Source organism: Indicator indicator, chromosome 20, assembly GCF_027791375.1.
Source record: "Indicator indicator isolate 239-I01 chromosome 20, UM_Iind_1.1, whole genome shotgun sequence".
NCBI classification, from domain to species: Eukaryota; Metazoa; Chordata; class Aves; order Piciformes; family Indicatoridae; genus Indicator; species Indicator indicator.
This window is the reverse complement of record NC_072029.1, coordinates 7,187,874-7,205,704: the sequence shown is the minus strand read 5'-3', so window position 1 is coordinate 7,205,704 and position 17,831 is coordinate 7,187,874.

The window sequence follows — 17,831 nt, the reverse complement described above, 5'->3', positions numbered from 1 at the left end:
ATCACTTGACACCTTTGCTACGTGACTGGTTTAAATCAGCTGGAGAGGAGGCTAGGCAGGACACGTGAGCTGAGAGAACTGAAGCAGTCTGAGGTTTAACAGCAACCTCCGTGGGATATTTGCTTTTAATTCTGTACTGGAAATCCGTCCCTAGGCCTGCATCTGATGCACTGAACTCCACTTCAGAAAACTGCTTTGTCACAGTCCCTTCCCCAGAATGTTCCTGCCACCCCCACAAAGATTCTGCTTTTCATTGGTTATTGCTGGTGGTTGTTACTGATTGGGAGGCACTAGCAGGCCACCTGTCTGATCCAAAACAGTTTGTTTTCCCTCACACAGTCATCACTGAGTAATGGAAAATAATGAGCAAAGATGAAGCACCCCAGGCACACAGCGTGACAGCAAGCCTCAGAGCATCCATAACCATCCACAACAAGGTGTCTAACCTCTATGCAAAAACCATCCTGTTAGCTGCCTAAATCTGTGAGAAAGAATTTGGACCTCAAAGGGATGCAGCATTTCTAAGCTCCATTCCCCACTGCTGTCTCTCAGCACCAAGCTGGGTGTCAGGAGTCCCTTGCTTTTACAACTCTTCCCTCTGACACCTCAAACAAAGCAATTCTCACCAAATCCTCCAATCTGGCCACAAGTTTTGCATGCTGAAGTTTTAATTGCCCAGACCCAGTTCATCACAGATGCCCTTTAGACACCAGCCTGGCTGCAGATGCTCTTCAAGAGAGCGACTCACCCTTGCACTGCCCACGGAGGGCTCAGCTCTGCAGGGACTGCCAGTGAAGAACCTTGTGACAATGCTCCTGGCTCTGGAGCTGCCTACAAGCAGGCAGGCTGGAGCCACAACCCAGAGGCTCAGATTTCCAAGCTTCTGACAATCCACAGCTCCAAATTAAGTGGGTGTGAGCTCAAGATGCTGGCTTGGGTAGCTGCACCTAAGACATCCCAAACGAAGAGAGCCCATTTGCTACTTGGCTCTTTCCTGCCTCAATTTCTCCACCTGTCAAAGTGGGCTAACCACACTGAACCAGCTTCACATCTAAGGGACTTGGCAGGACCAAACTGTTCTGGTCACATGCAGTGGTGTGAACCAGATTCTGTCAGGCTTGCAATGAGTTTTACTTCCCCGAGTAGTGCAACTGATGTAAGTGCAGAAGATGCAGCTACAGGCCCGGGTGAGGGCTTGGCGAGTGTAAGAGCTGTCAGGTTGTAGCTCTCTGTGCGTGCCCAGCTTTGTTGCTGATCATCTGCAGCCTGGAGAGCAGGTGGGGTTTTTAGTTAGGAGACGAGTAGCACCCAACAATTAAATATATTCTCCGTAACTGTGGTTGGGTCTGATGCAATCCCTCTGTGAACCATCCCAAACTCCATCAGAAGGCAGAAGGTACTGGTGGGAGAACCGAGCTTTGGTAGTCCCACGCCAGAACCAAGGCCCAGTGTGTTTCTTTTCCTTTGGTTTTTCAAGTGACAGGATTTGCGGGTATGTACCTCCAGTTTTCTTGCCCCTGCCCCACCCCCAGATTCTCTTTACCTCTGTATATAACACACTGCTGCTGACTTGTGACAATTGTCTTGGTCTTTCCTCAGCACTGTCAGGCTGAGTCACTGTTCAAACAGCACAAGGCTCATATTTTTTCCATGTGATTTGCTTTACAGGGGGCAGGGAAACTGTTCCTGTGGATAAAGAAAGCTGCTCTTTGTATAGGGTTTGTCATGTTTGGAGAGCCATATACAGTAAATACATTGTTTATTGATGCCCACGATAGAATAGCTACAGTATTTTGAGGAGATTTTATTTTTAGATGATGAACTACAAGATGTATCTATAGTGTCTTGTACAAAAACAATTGTGATAACCTAGAATTTTTAAATTAGAGAAAACAAAGCTCTCCCCTTCCAGAAACCTTTTCAGCAAAAGAAGACATTCCATGGTAACTACCAAAAATGTTTAAAAAAATATCCTTAGAGTAGAAATAGTTTTAAAAACAAAACCAGTCAAAATGATCAACCCTAAGACGTTTCAGCAATGGAAACATTTTGTGGCAAACACTTTGAGAACGCTCTGACCGCTTCAGCAGCTCTTCTGCTTAACATCCAGAAAGGTTTGGCACCTTCTGGAGCTTCCCAGAATTCCACATGGCCCTGCCATCTAACACAGCTGTCACTGGTACCAACCTCCAGTGCCATCTGGGCAGCAGAGGTGCCCAGAGGGCCAGCAGGTGGGCCAGGGTGGTCAAGCCCATGACTGGAGGTGCAGGAGAAGCTGTGGGTGACACTGGCAGTGGTGGTCCCAGGGGCTTTGGCTGCTCTCACCAAGGGAGAGAAACAAGAGGGCAACCAGAGAGGAGAACAAGAGTTCTCATGCAAACATCAGAGGGCAGGGAGAGGCAATGTCCTCCTCTCCGAGTTAGTTCTTATCTAGCACACAAGAGACCTCAGTGGCTGCTCCTCACATCTCCCTGCTCTCATTCCCCCACTGGCCAAACCTGGCATGCCATCAGCTCAGTTAAAGCACACAGCTCCACAGGCTGCTGCTGCAGCTATTGTCAAAACAAAGCACCATGCCTGGCTGTTTTTAAGGACAAAAGGAAAAACCGGTGGGATTGAGTTATTCTTTGTTGCAAGAAATAGGTGAATGCACCCCTGGATTCAGCTGTCAGAACCAATTTAGCAGCAGGAACAAAACCAAGTCCCTGCTGCAAGCAGGCATCAGCTGATCTCATTGAAGGAGTTGCACTTGCTTGCACTAGGGTTGAATATGACCTTAATGTCTACTTCTTCTCATTATGTGCAGAGATAGAGTGTGGTGGGACCACATCCCAGAAGCACAGCAGCCCTACACACAGCATTTCCTGAAGCAGAGGAAGCATTGCTCAGTAGTGATCCTTTAGTGCAGAGTCTGTACATACACGCATGAGTGACTGGCAATACTGTACCCACGGGGGTACGGCTGTAATATTTGTACAAAAAAAAAAAAACAGAACCTAGAAGACAACAGAAGAAAACAAATCTGAATTTGCATATGTGAATTTGCTGCTAAGTTCTGTACATTGCACTTCAGTGATACCTGATAAGTGAATGTTTCTGTTAAGTGAATAAAATGCCAAGTAAAATTGTTCTTTCACTGTTTGTTGCCCGTTCTTCACTCTGGCTTAGCAGCCCCTCGGACTGTGCTCCACAGTGCTGCTGTGCATTTCTACACAACCCTGCTGTAGGTACTACAGACAACTTGGTCTTACTCCTCTGCTGTGAGGACAGGCTGCGGGAGCTGGGCTTGTTCAGCCTGGATGTTACAGTGGAGAGCTGAAATCCCCCTTCCACACTGACAATAACCAGGCTAGTCAGTCTGGAAGCAAATGAAGCTGTATTTTCAGGCAAAACTACAATCTATGATGAAATGCAATGACTATGTACAAATGTACAAAACAGAAAAACACAACCAAGCCTCTGGCCCTAAGAGGGGCTGTGCTTCTTTCCCACCCCCTTCCCCTTCTTTTGTTACCTCCCCCCCTTCCCAGAGCTGGCATGCAAAGGGAAAGAAAAGCCAAGAAGCAGAGAGGGGTTTGTTAGACTTAACTTGTCAAGGTCAGTATGCAGAGGTGTGTTATCTTCAGCCAGGAGAGAGAGGAAGCAGGCAGACAGACTGAGAGAAGACAGACTGCCTGACTGTCCTGTATCTTGTTTTGAGTACTGACTCTTAAACATTTCTATCTCTCCATAAGGAAGTGTTTAGAATAATCATTATTTTGCTTTCTTACACCCAATAGTGATTTATTTACATTCTTTCACTTTTCTGCTTGAACTTTGTGAGGAAAAATTAAAGACAGTCTTAAAACCATCACGCTGGAGAAGAGAAGACCTTAGAAATGCCTTCCAATACCTGAAGGGATCCTACAGGAAGGCTGCAGAGGGACTTTTCATAAGGATGTCTAGATACAGGACAAGAGGGAATGGTTTGAAGCTGAGGGAGAGCAGGGTTAGACTGGATCTGAGGAAGAAGTTCTTCAGTAGGAGGATGGTGAGACTCTTGAACAGGCTGTCCAGGGAGGTCATGGATGCCTCCTCCCTGGGGATGTTCAAGGCCAGGTGGGATGAGGCCTTGAGCAGCTGAGTTTAGTTGAGAGGTGTCCCTGCCCATGGTGGGGAGGTTGCAGTAGATGAGCTCTGAGGTCCCTTCCAACCTGAGCCATTCTAGGATTCATCATAGGAGTCACAATCTTGTATCGAGAGCTGGCCATGCCTGCTCATGTAGAAGCAGCCATACAGGACACAGGGACACAATCTTACCCTGAATAGGAGTGAACTGGGTCCATCTATAATTTCATCTGGGTTACTCTCAGAGATCTTTCTTAACAAAAATTAAATAATTTTTTGCAAACTCTCACTGCAGGGGACTTGCTGTGTGAAGCTGCTTCAGAAAATTCAAGTGATGAACAAAAGGTCAGTACACCTCTACGGATTTCTTCTTCGTTGGTGGAGTGGCCTTGGTTTAATTCTTTCTTTAAACTATCAATATTCAGCTACAGCAGAGAGTAGAATCACACTGAGCCCAAAGGCCAACAACCACACAAAGGTTTAGCTTTGTTGTATGAGCATCACCTGGTGCCTTGAGATGATTTCCCTTGGCCAGTCCACAGGGAGATCTCTGGAGTTACCAAAGCCTTTCAGAAGTGCCCTCTGTCAAAGTAGAAATGTACCAACAGTGAAAATGTTCTAGAAAGAGATCTCCCTGTCTCCTTGTGAAGACTGGTTCCATGATTAACATGAACCCAACAGCTACAAGGGAGCCCCACCAGCTCTCCATCCCCACAGGTATTTGCCCACTCACACTGAAGAAGTCAGTGCCAGACCCAGCCAGACTGTCCCAAGTGTTTCATTCCCCAGCTCAGCAGGGCAGGGGCTATGCATGGCTTTACTTGCAACCTAAGACTTTGCTGCAGCTGCATTTCCCTAGCTTGAAGCTATGCCATTAGGTATTTGGGCAGGATAAGGAGGCAGGAGAAGAAAGCCTCTGCAGGATGAAGTGATCCATGTGAAAATAGGCACCATGAGGTGACCTGGCTCTGCCACTCAAGGTGGATTTTTGCCTTAAGTAATAAAAGCAGCAAGTTTTCAGTATTTGTAAGTCTCAAGATGTATCAGCACCCACAAATTTTACTGCTCTGACTGCATGGAAGTAGAGCAAATCCATAGGCTACAGTACACACAGTATTCACTTCCCTAGCAGTAAAAACAGTCACAGCAGTGTAACCCTGCCCCAAACAGAAAGAAGTTACACCAGCACAAAGGCAGTTTGTGCTCCTATCCACCCTCCAGGTGATCAACTTGCCCTTATTTTGTAAATAATATAAAAAAATATAAATACTCAAAGCTTGGCAAAAACTGTGCATAGCATTGGCTTTCCTCTGGAGAGGATGTGTTGAGACCAACCTAGGCGCAGATGCAGGGAACAAGCACAGCTTTGGCCATGAAGGCAAAGGGTGAAGGTGAGGGGCAGACTGGAAGCCCCTCAGCCCACTCCTGGGCAGTTTGGCCACAGCTGAGCTCACAGGAGGAAACTCCCAGCCTGTCTTCTGCTCCAAAAGTAGCTGCAACTGCCCAGCCATGGCAGACACCATGGCACGATTTGGCTGCTGAAAAGCGCCTAGGAAGCAGTCATTAAGGTAGACTGGCTGGAAGGATCCCATGTTTAATCGCAGTGAGTTTAAAGGCTAACTATCAGAACAGCATTTAAAGCTCCACAGGTCCACAGCCCAGCACTGTTCAGGCACAGTAATTTCTTTTCCAGCTGTATACTGGAGAAACAACATCATAAAACACGACCAAGCTCGGAGAGGGCTTCACGAGCGCCTGCTTACCAAATAAAATAAATAAGCCCTGCTGCTGCAGTTAGACCCTGATAGCCATGCTTGTGTGCTGAAGAATGAAACAGCCATTTCAGAGCTTTTTAAGCCTTTTGATTCATTACTGTTGTGCCTTCTTTCCAGCCCTGAGACTTGGTTACTTTGGCTAGTTTCAGCTTGCTTGTGTGGACACCCTGCTTTATCTGCAGATCTGGGTGAAGGCAGAGAACAGCTGAGGCATTTTAAGCTGTTGTAACAGTCTGGATGCAAAATCCCAACCCCCAAACCAACAGGCAGACATAGAAGGACCTGCACACACACACATACACACCTGTGTGGCTGATTAGCACTCCAAGGCCTCCTGAATAAATGGTGTGGCCTTAGAAGAGGGTGGATTAATAATCATTGCCTTTGCTGCAATGAAATAGTTCTGCTCAAATGCTTCCTTCAGTCTGGCTTTCCTGGTAATTAAATCCTCTATTAGAGAAGTTTATGTTCTATTTTATCAACTTCCTTTGCCATACAGAATTACTTCCACCAGACCATTAAAGTCTTGTTCTGCCATGGAGAGGAAAAGGTTCTGTTCTTTCTCCTCTGGCCCTGAACGGTTGCCTCAAAACCTGTACTGCCATGAAATGATCCAAGCCAGGAGGCTCGTAAAAATCATCATCATTCCATAGAACAGTGGGACTTGGGCTCCTGAATCTCAGGTTTCAATGAGGTGATAGTCAAAAGGGACTTGGTTAACTTGTCTCTCATTGTCAGCATCTGAACCCCACATTGTTGGGACTTTTCATCATTCTCTCTCTCGTGCTTTTGCAGTGCAGCTCAATGCTTTGCACCCCTGAGTGCCGAAGCAGCCTGCTGGTGTCTCCAGACAAGGCTGGCTGCAGATTACCCTGTGAAATGACACTCACCTGGTGAAGCATCTCAGTGCTGATGGGATTGGTCAGGGAGTCCCACACTTTGCTCCTGCTGCTAATGTCTCTCCAGTTTCCATAGGGGGAAAGCTCCATCCAGCCATTGCAGGTAAGATTAGACAGATCTTCACAGGAAGATGGAAAGGACAATTTAGTTAGTGTGGTCCTCCACATATTGCAGCAGTTCACTACCTCTGTCCCAGGACCAGTTTCTGCTGCTCCTTGCCAACTTTACTACAACTTTGCTTGACAGAAGGCTACAGGATCATGTCCCAAACCAACTGTTTTCAGTGTTACAGTACCACTGAGGTTAGGTGGCTATCACAGAATCACAGGATCAATAAGGTTGGAAAAGACCTCAAGGATCATCAAAGTCCAACCTGTCACCCAAGACCTCATGACTACTAAACCATGTCACCAAGTGCCACGTCCAAGCCCCACTTGAACACCTCCTTATATGTTGGTATATAAAAAAAAAAAAAAAAAAACAAAACCAAAACACACACACACAAAAAACCACACACACACAAAAAAGCCAACAAAACAAATCACTAAAAACCTGTCAAGATAAAGCACCACTGAGGTCTTTATGTGTATTTATGTGTAGGTATATAAGGGCAAAAGCTAATTTAAGAAATGTCCCAGTTGCTTCCCAGTGGCAGTTCAGCACTTCAGTGACTGCAGGTGAGTTGCAGCGAAGCATCAAAGGTGGTGGAAGCTGGACTTTGCTCCCGTGGTTTCCTCAGTGCTTCTGTGCTCAGAACTGCTCTGAAATGAGGCTCCCAGGCGTATGCAGCTCCCTGCCTCCCAGCAGCTCTCTGGCATCCTGGTGTCTCACAGCTGCTGTATTTAGGTGCAGCCTGTATTTTCTCAGCACCGTCTATTCACCACCCATAAGGTATAGATGAAGTGCTTGGCTCCAGTGCTTGACATGGTAATGAAACCATTAGCCTGGGGGAGGCACAACACATTAATGGCTTTAGAAACGTTGGTTAAACTCCAGCCCTGATCAAAGAGATGAACATTTATTGTCATTCCTCTAATAGCCCTGTGGTAACCAAAAGGAAATCAATCTGATGGAGGTAATTGGGATCCATCTCCATCACCACACAGTGCTGTTAGGTGGAATGAGCCTCCCGTGCTGGCAGCAGTGACGCTGCTAGCACAGACTCAAACCCTTCAGCAGTAGGAGCCAGCAGCCACTGAAATACCTGGGCTGTAAATTACAAACTGCTGAGCCAGCACAATCTGCGTCCTCCCTGAAATCTCCATACCACATGCATAGGTCCTGGGCAGAGCTCACAGGCAGATGCTAGCAGAGGCCTCCCCTAAAGCAAAGGGCATCCTTTGTGGTGAGGGACTTTTTAGGGTGTCTGGTAGTGATAGGACTGGGGGGAATGGAACAAAAATATAAATGAGTAGATTCAGATTAGATGTTAGAAAGAAGCTCTTCACCTTGAGGGTGGTGGAGACACTGGCACAGGTTGCCCAGGGAGGTGGTGGAAGCCTCATCCCTGAAGGTTTTTAAGACCAGAATGGATGTGGCTCTGAGCAACCTGCTCTAGTGTGAGGTGTCTGTGCCCATGGCAGGGGGGGTTGGAAATGGATGATCCTTGAGGTCCCTTCCAACCCTGACAATTCTACAATTCTATGATTTTAGGACCTTGCCTGGGCTGTTGGATATGCACAGTTGGATCTCCCACAGGAGCCTCTTCCTGTGGAGCTGTGGGGAGGATGAGTCTGAGGATGGTGCTTTGACATTTTTCCCAGGTGGAGCTACTGGTCTGTGGTGCAAGCAGGAAAAAACCTCGGGCAGAAGCTGCAGAGCAGTTTATGTGCAAGGCACCAGGCACATGTACCACAAGCACACCAGGAATGAAGGCTGTCAAACATACCAGACCCCAGCAAGGTGACAGAAATCCCAAAGAAGAAACTACCTGAATTATTCCTGTGCTTAATCACAGTCTCCAGTGTTCTCAGAGGAAAGACTGTGAGGAACAGGCAGAACAAATGATCAGAATTCTTGTGTAATGAGGCCTGTGTTAACTGCCTCACTGTCCGCTGAAACACAAAAGGTACTAATGAAGCACACAGCCTCACCAGCCCCACAATGACTTCCATTACGTCTCTGTTATGTGTCCAGGAAAAACTGATGTAGGGACCTCTGGTAAAGGGGATCGTCTCTCACCTGGAAGGGCAGTGTCCTCCACTGGGATCTAACTCAAAGCCAAACTGAGCTGTCAGCATGCAATATCCAGGAGCTCTTGCCCACAGCAGGAGGTGATGCTCAGCACCCGCAGTCTCTCCCCAGCCATTGCTCCTTTACTGCCTTCTGTGCCACTGATGTTCAAGGCTTCAGAGCAGCAGGAGGGATAAAGGATGGATTTTTTTTCTCTGTTTCAGTGGGACAACTCATTATCACTGGAGCTCTGGGAGAGCTGGCTGCTAGGCTATGGGATTTAGGAGATATCCTTCCTCTGAGTAAATGAGCTGTAGCACAGACACACTCCCTCCTGGAGTTCACCTGGGTCACCACAAGCAAAGAGCAGGGTGGGTGAGGAGCAGGTGCCTCCAGAGCAGAGTCTGGGCAGCAGAGTCCTTCTGGCAGTGCTGAGCATTTGCTATTTACTGATCGTGCAGGGGAGGGGAAGGGGAGCATCTGGAGTTTCTCTGGACCTGTGTGAAGGTCATCTGAACCGAAGCTCACTCAGTGAGATTTCCCTAATGGCCCAGTTGTTGTTCTTCTGACAAAGCACCTGGGGCTCTCCAGCCAAATGCCTCACACACCACAAACCCTTTGTGCTTTCCCACAGCACAGATCCGAGCTGCAGTGAGAGCTCACAGTGGAGAGGAGGACATGGAAGGCAGAGGTGGCCATCCTGTGATCACACCAGGTGTGGTGGGTTGAAAATTGCCAGACCAGCTCAGCTGGAAACAAATGAAGCTGCATTTACAAGCAAAACTACAATCTAAAATTAAACGCAATCAATATGTACAAAATACACAAAGTTTACATTATTTACAGGTATTTATAAACAGCACAAGAAACACACACACACACACACCTCCCCCGGACACACCAGGGGGCTTCTAAAAGCTTCCACTTCCCTGCCCCCATCCTATCCCCTTTACACATGGGACAAGAGAAAGAGCAGAGAATTGTTTGTGAGTACTCAGCCACAATAGGAACACAGCCAAGGTCAGCAAAGCCAAGAAGAAGCCCAAGTTAGTATCTCCCAGAGCAAGGAAGCTGAAAAGAGAGAGATAGTTTACCTAAGTTTTATGGAAGGTATCTATCCAGTGGGATTATTTAGAGCTTATCATTATCTTTCTTTTTACACCCAATGGTGATTTATTTACATTCTACTGCTTTCTGTTCAAGATCTGTGGAAAATTTTCAAGGCACAGCCTGAAACTACCACCCCAGGTCATGGGCTGGACATACTAAAGCCATGCCCTCAGCTCACACTGCACTGCAATCGGGTCTGCAGGAGCTGCCTTGGAAGACTCAGCCTCTTGCTGTCAGCTGGCAACAAGCAGCAACAAGCTCCCCTTCCCCTGCCTCCAAACCACTTTGAGATCCCTAGATGAAAAGGTACTTCAAGTGCAAAATATTTTTGCTTATGAAGTATTTAAGGCACATCAGCTCGACTCACAGAACTCATTTCAAACAAATGAACAACCTTTGAAAACATTTTATGGACATTATTACCTCTGCAGCTGAACTTCATCTCTTTAATTTAGTCTTCTGTTATGGTCTGATTATTCTCAGAAAGAATTAAATTGGAAGAGGGAAGAAATGAAGGTATTCCCTGGAAATCCTTTCATTTTATTAAAGCCTCTGTTATTGCCTGTGTTGTGTTTGTCCAAACCACTTGTCAAGATTTCATTACTCCAATTTAAACCAGCAGCACCATGTCCAAACGTGGTTATGAGTGAAAATGAAGGTGCTCTGCAGACTTCTTGAGCAGAGTAGAGCAGAATAGAGCAGAGCACTCAGCTCTTCTGGGCTGAGCTCTCACAAAACAGGTGACAGAGAAGCTCCTGGAGGAGGTAGTCCAACAGAGGGCTATGAGGATGATGAAGGGACTGGAGCACTGCCCTATGAGGAGAGGCTGAGAGCCCTGGGGCTGGTTCAGTCTGGAGAAGAGAAGACTGAGAGGGGATTTGATAAATGTTTATAAATATCTGAGGGCTGAGTGTCAAGAGGGAGGGGACAGGCTCTGCTCAGTTGCACCCTGGGATAGGACAAGGGGCAATGGACAGAAACTACAACACAGGAGGTTCCACCTCAACATGAGGAGGAACTTCTTCACTGTGAGGGTCCCAGAGCACTGGAACAGGCTGCCCAGAGAGGGTGTGGAATCTCCTTCTCTGGAGACTTTCAAGACCTGTGTTGCTGTGTGACCTGTGCTGCATTCTATGGTCCTGCTCTGGCAGGGGGGTTGGACTCAATGATCTCCAGAGGTCCCTTCCAGCTGTCCCTTCCAGACCCTAATATCCTGTGAGCCAGCTTACATATTTCTCTTTCTAGGAGTTCTGCACAATTTAGCAGTTAAAGGAGCACAAAACAGGCCTAATACCTGTGTCACAAGTTTTCCAAGGCATCTCTGAGGTCTGCACTCTACACAGAATATCCAACAGCTCAGCTTAAAAGTGTGGAGTGCCTGCCACTTAGCCTGGGACCGAGCTGTGATAAACACAGACCCAGCTCACAGAGAGGAAAGTAAATATAGGAATGATGGAAAAAAGGAAACAGTTACAGGTAGCCACTTTGCTTTTTTTAACCACTTACCCTGTGCTAGGAAAACCACAACAGCTTCCAGGGCTTCAGAGATGCCATTTTGCTGAACACAGAGATGTAAAAATACAAATATTTTTGGAATTAACTTTACGATTTTGCATCTGAGTCTAACGCTGTCCCACTCACAGGGAACAGCTTCAAACTTTGCAATGAATCTCCCATGACACTTGCCTTCCACAAGCTCGGTGTAAGCTAGGTGTAGGTAACTATAAGTACCACAGTGCCTCTCTGTTGGAGGGAGGGGGTGAGATGAACTCTCTTAAACACAGCACCAACACAACCCCTCACTGGCACAGGCTGTCAGCCCAGGCAAGGTCCCAGGTACACAGTGCCAGATCAGAGGCATTCTGATGCTGGGCATGATCTTAAGCAGGCAGCAGGTGCCCAGCAGAAAGAGAGAGGCAGCAGGGTATGCAGTTCCCATGACTGCCCCATTATACTATTGTTGAAGCAGGGACCAAAGGAAGCTGTGGGCATGGCAGGGATGGAAGAGAGCTGCAGGCATGGCAGGGATGGAAGTGAGCTGCAGGCATGGCAGTGAGTGAGGCAGTGGGACTGCTGCTTACACTCAGCTGCTGCTCCTCTTGCTGCTGGCTGAATATTTAGTTTATCCTGTTTAGGGATTTACAGAGCAAGATCTTGGCAGACTAGACAGCATGAGACAAAATTGGTCCATAAGTTTACAGGGCAAGCTTTAATGAACTCTTAGAGTCCATGGAGGGTACCAATGCCTTAGGTGCTAAACATGTTTGTTTATTGCTCTAGCAGATCTCTGTTAGTCAGAGTTTATACACATTCTGGCCAAGTGTTTTGAGGGTTTTTTTTTTGTTGTTCTTGTAATTCAGAAGGCTTTTATTGGGAGACTGACTAGCTATCAACAGCAGTATTGGAAACATTACTGCATCTGGATTAAAGAAAACTTCTCATAAAGTGTGTGATGCTTTCCACCCACACATCACTTTTACAAGTGCAGCTTGGACTGTCGAAATATATCCAAGTGTCAGTATATTTCCTTTCTGAAAAGTAACAAATTTCTGAATAAACTGAAAAAGATGTTTTGATTCACTTCAAACTCCCAGTTTCATGTGGAGATCTCTTCACTGCTTAGCTAAAAGACTCAAAAACTGCTCTGTGACTTTGAAACACCACAGGGAGCTCCATGTCTGACCCCTCCTTGGGTTTGCAGCACAGCCTCAAGCAATGCAGTGCCTGCTCCAGGCTTGCTTGAAGCAAGTAAGGACCAAGCTCCCTGTATCCACCTGGCTAAATAAAACCATATTTCAATGACTCTGAGGTGAGAGTTTAAGAAACTAAAATGTCTGAGAGTTTGATTAAATGCTTTGTTGATTAGCTAAAACATTTTATTATCTTTAAACACTCAAAAAAACGCAAGTTTAGATTAATTTTTAAGTGCTACAATTTTTCCATTCCCTTCTCCACCTGCAGTGAGCATCAGCTCCCTTGCACCTGAGCACAGAGACACCTTAGCATCTCATCCCACCAGTCCCAGGTCCTGTCATCACCTCATCCCACCAGCAGCTCATCCCTCCAGCCACAGTGGAGGTGCTACACATGGCAAGCACTAGCCTAGAGCCCCTAACCCATGGGCAGGGCACGCCCTGGACTTGGTAGCTTTCCATGAAGTTATCTGGGCAGAGCCCTTCATTTCACAGTTTAAAATGACAATCAATGAATCAATAGATGTGGTTAACACTTCTTTTGGCAGTGCCTCTGTATTGCTGCTAGCTAACTGCTTGCATCTACTGTCAGACAGACACCTAGGGGATGCATCCTTCTCCAGAGAGATTCCCCATGGGGCATTCAGCATGCACAGCACTACCCAGACCAGCAGAGTCTTACATACGGCAAATCTAGCCCTGAAGAACAAGGCAGTCTCTATTTAATTAAAATGAGATAAAACCATGAGAAATGCACTTGTTAGAAAACAAAAGCCTCTGTGTGCCTTTACAGCAGGAAAATTGTGCTTATGCCATTACCTTCTCCTAAGTGCTGTGGAGGAAAGGTTAATGGAGGAGGCCCAAGTGAGCCAGGGAAAGGCTCTTTCCTTTCTCTCAGCACCTCTAAAGCCATGTTACAACCAGCGATGTTCTAAGACATTTTGTTGATAGCATTTTTCACAGCAAAGTATCGCGGCTGCCCTGAGAGAGGTATTATGCTCCTTTACGGAGTCCTACCGGCACATGAATTATGAACCAGAAGAGCTTCGCCTGGCTCCTCGCAAGGGAACTCGCCCGGGCTTCTCCTCCGCCTCTGCGTGGCTCAGCGCGCCCTCTGGCGGCAGCTCCTGCTCACACCGCGCCCTGCGCTCAAACCCTCCCGGCCGGGGCCAGCAGCTCTGCTCCCCAGGGAGAGCTTCAGGGAAGCGCACGGGAATTGATATTTCTGGAGGGGAAAAAACAAAAAAACAAACAAACAAAAAAAACCAACCCCCAACCAAAAAAATGAAGGGAAGGAGAAAGGGGAAAGGGGAAAGGGAAAGAGGAAGGCAAAAAGACCAAAAGCAAACAAACAAGCAGCAGAGCATAACTGCGGCAGAGCTGCAAGAGGAGGAAGCGTCTTGAGTGGATGCTGAAACGGCTCTCCCCCAGCCCTAAGGTAGAGACTCCAGGAAGGGTCAACAAGGGTGGCAGGTGGTGGTGGTCCCACTCTTGTCCTTCCAATGGCTCATCAATAAGTCTCTGACACGGGTAGGAGAGATGGTTTGGTGGCACGAGGCACTACCAGCACCATTTTCTGGCACAGACCTTCTGCCCTTGCACAGCCAGAACATTGCTTTCATTCTCACCCAGTTTTCACAGAGCTTGGTGCTGATTTACCTTTTGAAAATTAGTTAAACTGAAAAAAAAAAAAAAATCAAGAATTCAGCTTTGCATGTTATTTATTAAATCATGCAGCTCTATGGGCAGCACCAGAAATCTCCTTGTTTAACTAAGTGTCTGTAGGTTCCTGAAGAATTGCTCCTTTTTAAACCAGTGAGTTCTTTCGAACAGGACCTGGGAGCACAAGGGCAGGAAACTGCAACCTTTTCCCTGCAGAGCCATTGCTAATGAAGAAAAGGGTTGTTTTCTTCCCAGATAAGAAAAAGGATCTGTCTCTGCTTCCAGATACCTCATGTAAAGCTGCTGTTGCCAACAGAGCTGCACCAGTGCAGGATCAGTGTCATGAGGAAGAGATGGGTTCTTTTACAGGGGGAATGGTGTGGCCCTATAGCAGCTCTCTTGGCATGGAACACATTTCCTGTGTAAAGCCCTTAATGGAACTACAGGACTGAAAATCTGTGCCTTAAAAGGGCTCCACCAAGCTCAGCTGGACCAGCACAATGGTTTGACTTGCAGGAACAAGGTCTCCATCTGCATTTTGACAAAGTCTACTTCCAGCAAGAGCTCTGTAACTTGTTGGCAAGTCTGGTGGTGTTTAGAGGTCATTTGTTCTGTTGCATCTGGAGAAGAGGTGATAACTTTAAATACTTGTAATCAGCTTATTAACAAAGTGGATCAGAAGTTAGATACCATTTCTCCTATGATTTTATACTTGTAAACTTCAGCAGAACAGGCTAGAGGAAAAATCAAAAGGATATTAACTAAAGATCAAGATCAAATTAAGCTGGATTAAAATAGCTCCACATGTTATCGAGTATAACAAGGCTGTGTTGCAAGGTGGAGTGGATGTCCAGATAAATTAATCTTTGGCCTTCAGTATGGGAAAATAAACGTAAAGCCTATTGACAGAGCAGCCTGGCTGCAACATCACAGAAGCTGATTAAGAAAAAGCCTGATGTGGACTTGTTCACATGCTTGGCTTTACCTTTCCCTGCCCTCCTCAAGTCACTTTGAGACAGAAAGACACTGAAGGGGAAAGGAAAAACCCACCCTCTTTTGGTGAGAGGAAGAGGATAGTGGAAGGGGACATGTCAGTGGTTGTAGCTTTCTAGTAGGAGAGCAGAAATGTATTTCAAAGAGTTGTAGGTGCTTCAAGGCAATAACTTAAAGAAGCAGATGAGGCTCTTGCAAACACTTGATTCCTCACTGAGGCCAAGACCACTGCATGGAGAGGAGGGGTGGAGTTTGGAAGAACCAGAGCACGTTTGGATACTTACGAGCCTAGCAGTATCTGTACTGCTATGGCACTCCTAGAGCACTCAGGACAACATGCAGCAGTGCTGCAAACACAGCAGGTGTCTTGTTGGGGGAGACCTTATCTGCAGTGATGACTAGAAGTGATGCTCACCCTTTTGGCAAAGCTGCTGTAATCAGTATCACAAACCATGTGCTCTCTGGTGAGGAACTGAGACCCTACCCCCAGGTATCACAGCTCTGAATCACACCAGATCCTCCAAAAGAAAGCTGGCCAAAAGGTGCTGCCACCTTCCCTGTCCATCCCTTCTCTCTCACACACACAGATGCTGCCTTTATTCACTTTTTTAATCTTCTAACACTGCTCACCTTAGTGATTGACATCCATCTCCTTCACACCCTCTCACCTTCTCCTGTGCTTTTGCTGAGGAGCCCACTCTTGGGGTCCTTGTCACAGTTCCTTGTGCAGCCACCTGCAGCTACTCCTGGGGGATGCTGGACATGGCAGTCCTCCAGCACTGCAGGGCCCTATGATCAGTAGCCTTGCAAACACCAGGAGTGCAAAGAGGTTTGCAAGAGGAGCAACAAGCACCTAACAAAAAGGTTTGTTCACTGCTCAGTGGAGTTATACCAGGAACTGACACAACCTAGCTTCAGTTTTCCAATTGTCAACTCCAGTAGCCTTAGATAATCATGAGAGGGTTTTCTTCAATTTCAGTAAACCATGCATCTGTGCCCAAGAACTTCTCAGTACATTAATTCAGCAACATAAAATATAGACAAAATTAGGGTAAAGCACTGAAAATGAAGTTTCTAGACCTGTAATTGGAGACATGAATCTGATTTTCCAAACTACTAACCACCCACCAGGCTGTGCAGAACACTGATGGGAGCTCAGCACTTCTGAAGGGTGCATCACAACAGCATCCAACTTCTTGACAGCCTTCTGGCAGAGAGTTTTCACAAGCTTCATGAAACATGAAAGGCCAAGACAACACATCCTGCGATTATCCACACTGGGAAACAACCTTCATTAATATCATCACTATTCCCTCTACCCTGAAACTGCTGCTGAAAAGTTTTGCTCATCCTTCATTTCTCTCCCTTTTCCCTAATGCTTTAATCCTGTACTTCAAGTTTTCTTCCATACTATCAACCTGCTTTCAGAAGTGCTTGCTGTGCACTGTCAGACTTTACCTTACTGTATACTCAGCAGTTGCAGCCTCAGAGGACACAGTGCCACTGAAATACTCAGGCTCAGCTCTGCCTCTGCACAAGGCTGATCTCTGACACTGCAAACATTTAAGTAAGGTTTAGCAAAAACTAGCAAGGAAATCAAAATTTCTGCCTTTGGGGACACCGAAACTGGAGGCAGTGCTGTGGGTGGGGTCTCAGCAGTGCAGAGCAGAGGGCAGAATCCCCTCCCTGTCCTGCTGCTCTCCCTGCTTTGGATGCATCCCAGCACATGGCTGCTTTCTGGACAGCCAGCGACCAGTGCTGGCTCATGGGCAGTTTGTCACCAACTGACATCCCCAAGTCCTTCTCAAGGCTGCTCCTGAGCCACTCTACACCCAGCCTGGATTTGTGCTTAGCACTGCCCCAACCTAGGTGCAGGATTCTTCTAGTAGGAAAGAGTGGAAAGTGGCAAAGAAGATCCTTTGACTACTAACCAAGTGAAATGCTAAGATGAATAGAACTCTAATGCAACACAGAAGAACAACTTGCAAAAAAGGAATTGTTGAACATTTTAATGCATTTTGAATCATAATGAAGAAAAACGTTTTACATCTAAAAACAAATTAGCAGAATAATAAAAAGTGGTTCCACATAACTTAGAAAGTTTTTTTTCAAAAAAAGGTAGTTCTCACAGATTTAGGCAACAAAGATGTTTCATTCCAGATCTGATTGTATGCACAAACTGTGAAAACTGATGTGCATTGCTTGAGAAAGACACAAAAGCTTGATTTTGCCCAGTGATGAGTTGTCTGTGAAGTTCTGCACAACACTGAAACCGTAACTCTCCTCCTTTTATGAAATGCTGGACATTGCTCAGAGCTGAAAAAACTCTTCAGAACACTCAAAGCCATGAAATGTTTGCCACGTGTTTGGTCAGTGCAGCATCATTCACTGCCATGCTCATGTGTGATTTGCTTCAAAG